Below are 7,824 nucleotides of genomic sequence, written 5' to 3'. Positions count from 1 at the left end.
GTACTTCTTTTCTAAGCTGTCTTTCTCAACCCAAGTGGATGCAGTATGTGCAACTGTCAATAGGAAGGTCGGAGCATTTGTCCATGCAAAGCAGAATATCAGCATTTTTGCCAAACGACTGTTCTATTTATCGATCATTCAGTCCACATTTGAGTTTGGCAGCACTGCATATATTCATTGCTTATCACAAACCCTATATGACAAGCTTCTTACTGCCAGCCGCGTAGCATTAAAGAGAATATTTTCGTTGGATAGAATGACTCCCACCACTCTTCTATACAGTCATACTAACTTGTACGCCCTTGAGAAACGCCTCAACTTCAAAACCTATGTATTTGTTTACCGCTGCCTGAATAGACTTGCTAGTCCTCTTCTGCGAGACCGCTTTACCTTGCGCGCCCATGGTGCTCGCACTGCAGCCACCACCCGTGGCCAAGTCTCTGCTGCTCTTGTTCTGCCCCACGCTAACACCCGATATGGCTTTAGTGCAATTTCTTATTTGGGCGCTGCCAGGTGGAATACACTTCCACCGGCTTGCCGCATGTCTAGTTCACCAGCTGAATTTCGCTCATCCATCAAATTATACCTAGGGTTCCCTGTAAAAAGGCGCTGACGCCTGTTGGGAATTCCCTAGTAAAAGAAGAATAAATAATAATATAATAATATATTAACTGGTTTGAGGGAAAGAGACAAACGGGAAAAGTCTGAAGAAAAAATTGACTGTCACCACCAGGACTCGAACCAGGGACCCTCGCTTGTAGCCAGCTATGCTCTAACCACTGAGCTATGGTGTAGTCTTCATCCCAGCAGAGTCCGTTCAACATTTTCTTCAGACTTCGTAACTCACACTTCCTGTGAATCCACACAGGCGGGTGGGACGCAGCCCTCACTGTAACCTACACACTTCACGTACAAACTAGCACGCGGGGAGCCCCAAGTCATAAAATATTAACTGGTTTGAGGGAAAGAGACAAACGGGAAAAGTCTGAAGAAAAAATTGACTGTCACCACCAGGACTCGAACCAGGGACCCTCGCTTGTAGCCAGCGATGCTCTAACCACTGAGCTATGGTGTAGTCGTCATCCCAGCAGAGTCCGTTCAACATTTTCTTCAGACTTCGTAACTCACACTTCCTGTGAATCCACACAGGCGGGTGGGACGCAGCCCTCACTGTAACCCACACACTTCACGTACAAACTAGCACGCGGGGAGCCCCAAGTCATAAAATAATAACTATAATAATAATAAGAATTTGTACATTATCTTGTCATAATAAAAATAACAAAAGAACAGTTTAGCACACCGAGAAGCACTGTAACAAGTAGTGGTAACTGCAAGACGAAAATTACTTCAAATCTTGAATTTCGTACGCCCAGTCATTTCATGTTCTAAGTCAGCGCGAATTGTTAGAATTATTTACACACGCAATACAAATAACGATGGCGAAAGCACATTGCTACAAATTTCTGTGGCTTTATATTTTCAGGTGAACCATACCATGGATTGGCAAGAGCAACAGGTGATGACCAGCCACACTGGCCTGGATAAGATAAGCAGCAGAGGAGAGACAAGAACGTACCAAAATCCTAGACCATGCCACTTCACAGTGTGCTAAGTGCTCGTTATCTTGGCGCCACAATGGATTCCGGCATGTCCTGGCACGCCCACATTGCCAAATGTTCTGCACGCGTGTCGCGGAAGATGGGAGCGGTCTGGCGAATGCGCCGCTGCCTGAATCACCAGTCATGCATGACCTTCTTTAGATCGCTGATCATGTCTGACATGCTGTATGCCTCAAACGCGTACTCTAGCTCACTGCAAAGAATCTACCTCGACCGTCTACAGGTCCTGCAGAACAGTGGGGATCACTCTGTCTTTGGCCGCCCTCCATGGTCGTCTGCCCGCGCCCTGCTGGAGCGCATGGCAGTGTTCCGTGTGGCAGAAATCTTCAATCAGAAGCTAGCATACCTGGTGTTGGGCTGTTGTTATGCACTGGCAAATCCAGAGTTGCAAGCCCTGCTAACCCCCGCTGCACCTGGCCCTACTCGGCTCCAATCTGCCATGGGCCTGTGCGTTCCAGCTTCCCATTCGGTTGCGGGGCGGGGGCGCTTTACTTGCAAGGGTGCTGTATTATGAAATGCCCTCCCCAGCGACATCGGTGCCATCCATCACGTTCAGCAGTTTCGCACGCAGGTAATCTCCTATACTTGTGCCCTGTAGATGCTGAAGACAAGCGAAATCTTCTGTTTTTTCTGTTCTCTTTCTGTTGTACCCGATCTCCCTCTGATGTACCGCTGACTCTACGCTGAAGATCTAAGTATTTTAATACTCATTCTCATTATAATTTTCATATTCGCTTCCATGTTAATGAGTTCTATGCCCGTTTGAATTTGCGAATCAAAATAAATACAAACAAACAATAATCATACCGTATAGCTACGAATAGGATGAAGGCCGCAGACATCACGCAACTTCGTTACTTGTTTGACATGTATTACTGTGTATTTTATAACAAAAATATGATGATAGGAATGATAGGAATGAGGATAGGAACGAGAAAAAGCGATTGAAAATCGATTCTGGGTTTTCAATAATATTTTTGTTATAAAATACACAGTAATACATGTCAAACAAGTAACGTAGTTGCGTGATGTCTGCGGCCTTCATCCTATTCATAGCTATATTAAAATTATTATCTCCACGTAAATCCTACCGTACTTTATTATATATACATGTACTTTTTTATATTACACTTGAAGTAGTCTATCTGTCAAATAATGAAATATTGATCAGTTCAGTCAAACTGCGCCATATGCGTTGAAAACAGGGGGCTTTCCACCGTGGTGTTGGTGTGGATTATTTTGGTGCTCAATGCAGGCTAAAGCCTCTGGGTCATCCTAATATAGCTATGAATAGGATGAAGGCCGAAAACATCAAACAACTACGTTACTTGTTCGATATGTATGTGTATTTTTTATCAATACTATTGAAACCCAGAATCGAGTTTCGCGTTCCTATTATCAGTGGGTAAAATACGGAACTAAAGGATAAAACCTAATGAAACTGCAGTTAAATAGTAGAAAGGTAGTGGAAATGCTACATAACATCATGATGCAACTGCAATAAAACCACCTTTCCACGACTTAAATTCAGTTTCATTGTTTTGTATCCCTTAGTTCCGTATTTTTACCCACTGATGATAGGAACAGGAAAATCGATTCTTGGTTTCAATATTATTGTTATAAAATACACAAACATGTCGAACAAGTAATGACAAGCTTCTTACTGCCAGCCGCGTAGCATTAAAGAGAATATTTTCGTTGGATAGAATGACTCCCACCACTCTTCTATACAGTCATACCAACTTGTACGCCCTTGAGAAACGCCTCAACTTCAAAATCTATGTATTTGTTTACCACTACCTGAATGGACTTGCTAGTCCTCTTCTGCGCGAGACCGCTTTACCTTGCGCGCCCATGGTGCTCGCACTGCAGCCTCCACCCGTGGCCAAGTCTCTGCTGCTCTTGTTCTGCCCCCCCCCCCACTAACACCCGATATGGCTTTAGTGCAATTTCTTATTTGGGCGCTGCCAGGTGGAATACACTTCCACCGACTTGCCGCATGTCTAGTTCACCAGCTGAACTTCGCTCATCCATCAAATTATACCTAGGGTTCCCTGTAAAAAGGCGCTGACGCCTGTTGGGAATTCCCTAGTAAAAGAAGAATAAATAATAATAATAAGTAACGTAGTTGCGTGATATCTACGGCCATCATCGTATTCATAGCTTTATTAAAATTATGTTCTCCTCGTAGATTATTTGTATGTCCCCATTATTGTTCTTGACGTTACATTCCCATCACATTAGTTTTATTTCTTTGTCCATCACTACTTTGTTGAGTCACCTCCACCACCACCTTTAATAATCGTCACCACTTTCTCAAAAATATGTTCAGGGCATCTCAGAAAAACCTTCATGAGTAGTAGTAGTAGTAGTATTCTTTTATTTTCCATCGGAAGCCTCAACAGTGATGAACACAACTCTTAAGAGATGACGCTTCAGCTGATTCTGTTTATTGCAATCCCCAAATCCCTCTGAATCAATCATATTCTTTTTTTAATGTATACTTGGAAAAACACATCCGGAAAAAGGATAGAAATATGAACCAAGTTTTATACGAGAAAAGTGAGAAATGATTGCGGGATAAAAATTGAGAGAAAAAGACGACATGAAGTGTGTGTATGCATATGAAGTAGATCAGAGAATATTGGAAAAGAAGAAACAACATTACAAGTTTCTTTTAAAATGGAAAACAATCTACATTTTAAGTACCACTAATAACCCTGGAAAAAGCGTTAACGCGATTTAATGGTAAATTGTGTTTAGGGGCAGTTGTACGAGTGTGATGAGCCTAGCTATGGATAAGTTGTGTGCTCTGCTGAGCACAACGTGAGTTGAAGGCATAAATTTGAAATTTACTCTTTTGAGCTGCAAGGAAAAAGCCACGGTTGAACGTCAATCCCCGAATTCGTTGGGAGCACGATCCCAGAATAACATAATCCAAAGATAGAATGAGAATAAAGGAGGCGGTGGACAGTACGTTGTGGTTATAAAAAACCTGCAATCGCCACGCAAAGTGGTCATTGGCTACCCCAGCCATGTATTGTTTGGAATAAAACTATTAAAAACTAAACACCACACTGAGGAATTGCAAAACAAACTGATTAAGAAAATCGTTGCGACGGGGTAGAAATGCAAGAATGTATACCGAGATGAATTGTGCTGAGCCAAAACAATAGGCAAAGAACACAGAGAAGCACACCAAACTATAGAGCATGATTAAATGTGCACAATCAGTGAGTTACTGCGGGCAAACAAATTCATACTGTGGTTGCTGGGCGGATTCGACAACACCATAAGCATCACTTTTGGTGAGGGAACTCTCCGCAATATCAGCGTCTTCATAGGCTGCATTTTGTGTTTGACCTGGATCTTCGGTCTTTACTGGTTTTCCTTGTATCTTACGATGGACTATTATGGCTACCAAAGTTGTTGCTATTATCCCGATAACGATTCCTCCAACAACACCGCCGATCACAGTCCCAAGTGCGCATGACGTCCGGGTTTGATGTTCCGCTGTAGGTGAGAGAACACAGCACATTTTACGTTCCAACATCTACACATACTGTACGTGCATTATAACCACAATTTTTGGATGCCTGAACACAGTTCTAGAATCTATGGTTTAAGATCACAATGTATAGATTTTGAAGTGAAAAAAACATGTCATGGAAACTGCATGGAAAATCTGAACATGCTTTGTTCATATTTTGCGCTCGACTTGTAGAGAACTGTTGGAATACACACCTGGCAAAATGGTGATGCAGACATGCCTTCCGCCAACTTAATAATAGAGTAAAGAGTATAGAGTATTCTATATTTCCACCATGACCAAGGCCAATTAGGAAGATAATTATGATCGGGTTCCCCAGGATGTTGACCGATTTTTGAGAACCACACAAAAATGACAGTGGATGCGCTTTGCTTGATGTTTAATGTTCCTGGCTGCCTCTTTGTGTTGACTTACCGCATAGAGAAGGCCCGGCTAAAGGGTCGGATAATGCACCTGTCTCATTGCCCTCAAAGGAAGGTACACCTTCCAGGCTTACCATGCGATACTGTCATCCGCGCCTATAACCAGGCTATTCGGTGGCAACAAAATCTTCTTAATCTGCTCAATGGGGCTACCAAGCAAGATTTTTGTTAAGGTGCTCTCTACGGAACTATGGAAATTCAATTGAGGGTTATTTCTTGTATAGGCTCTTCATACTATTCTCTTCATTACTAAAACGTGTAGGGCGTTCCACTGCAGCCAAGCCCAAGGATATACCTCATTTCTTGTTGGATGAGAGCAACGAAGTAAACAAGAAATGCTGTTCTTTTCGAAACGCGAGTGCACAGTCCAGAGTTCACGGACTGTGCTGGGAGTGCGGTACGCACTGGCTGCACAGTGCGGAGTTGCAGCATGCACATGAAGGTGCATGCTGGTCTGAAGACAGTGTTCTTTTTGTTCTTGCACTGCTGCTGTACAGTTGGGAATTTTCGCTGCCTGGCCGAGTGCTTTTCTCTTCGTTTCTTTACTGTAATCTGTCTGATCATGCCTGGACGTGGACGATCCTCCACCCCAAGAGGCCGGAGCAGGTCCTCCAGGGGAGGTAGTTTGCCCGCCTCAGCAAGCAGACCTGAAGTAAGCAGCTCCGACAGTGGAGCCGAACCGAACGCCCAACTGCCGGAGCAGCAGTTGAGGATCGGCGCCCTAGAATCAGCGCTGGCCAAGGAACGGTCAAGCCGTCGTTGTCCCCCTGTTCGTCTCCGTCGCCATCCCCGTCTTCATTGTCATCTCCCGAGTCTCGCCGTCGTCGCAAAAAAATCAAAAAAGGCCAAACACTCGAGAAGTCGTTCCGTGTGTCCCCAGACAACCTCGTCGAGGCGGTGGAAGAACCCCTCGTACGAGAGACAGTACGAGACAAACGCTGCTGTGCTGGAAGAGCTCGGCGAAGTGCGTGCTGCTCTAGGGAAGAGGAAGGTGGACAGGGCAAGGCGAACCACCAAGCAAGGTGAGAACTTGTTGCGGGATAGGCAAGAGTGGCTGGTTATAGCAGATGCACACGGGCACGAGGCAGCCAAAATGTTTGCAGAGGGTGGCGAGATGCTGGGGATTGTCGGGTGCCCGCAGAAAAGGAAAAGGCTAATGGCAGCCATCCAATCCCCCCCTGCGCCAAAAGCCAAGCAACCCTTTCTCCCCCGCACTGCGTCCCAGTCGGCCAAGGGGTGGGGTGCCCACAATGCAAACTTGCATGCCACCATTGCGGCGAAACAGGCCACTACATTCGCGTGTGTCCCCGCCGGCAAGCAGCTAGCCAGCCGCAAAATGCCTGAACCCTGTGCAGCTGACGACTATGATATGTCATTTCAAAGCAATGAATTAGATGCTGAAACCTATTCTATGTTGCATAGCGTGGATGGAGAGTTCGGAGGGGACCGGGACAGGGTGGTCATTGGCAATCTAAAGAAAAACGTGCAGTTCTGGGAAGAAATCGGAGCACCAAAGCTAGTACTTGAGGCCATTTCAGATATGCGTTCTCGCGGTTGTATTAAAGAGGTTAACAGAGACCAAGTGTCAGTGTGTAGCCCGTTGGGAGTGGTGGATAATGGGAAGAAGCTGAGGCTTATTCTGGACCTAAGGTACCTCAACAAACACCTGGCTAAATTCAAGTTCAAACTGGAAGATTTGAAGGTGGTGGCAGATGTATATGAGAAGAACGATTTCTTGGCTACATTTGACTTGAAGAGTGGCTACCACCACATTGCTATAGCAGAAAGCCACTGGAGGTATCTTGGTTTCAGTTGGGTAACCCCCCAGGGAAAAGCAGCATACTATACGTTTTGTGTCTTGCCGTTTGGTTTGTCAACCGCCCTTACATTTTTACAAACGTAACCAGGGTGCTAGTGCGTCGTTGGAGGGCAATGGGTATACGTTGCCAACTGTACATGGACGATGGGTCGGGAGGACATGCTTCTAAGGCAGGTGCTCACAAGGTAGCAAATCAAATGAAGAAAGTTCTCCAAAACGCAGGATTTGTGGCTAATGAAAAGAAATGCCGTTGGGAGCCCTCTCAGGTTGTAGAGATGTTGGGTATGGTGGTTGACCTACGCGTTGGAGCCATCACAAAGCCTGGTGGCAAAGCTGCATACAGTACGTTTGGCAAGATTTGGAAAAGAGACTGCCATGATATCACCGATTATGAAACAACGTGTGCGGCAG

Source organism: Sycon ciliatum, chromosome 3 (assembly GCF_964019385.1).
Source record: "Sycon ciliatum chromosome 3, ocSycCili1.1, whole genome shotgun sequence".
Classification (NCBI taxonomy): Eukaryota; Metazoa; Porifera; class Calcarea; order Leucosolenida; family Sycettidae; genus Sycon; species Sycon ciliatum.
The sequence above is the reverse complement of the archived record's forward strand: the minus strand, read 5'-3'. Positions refer to the sequence as shown.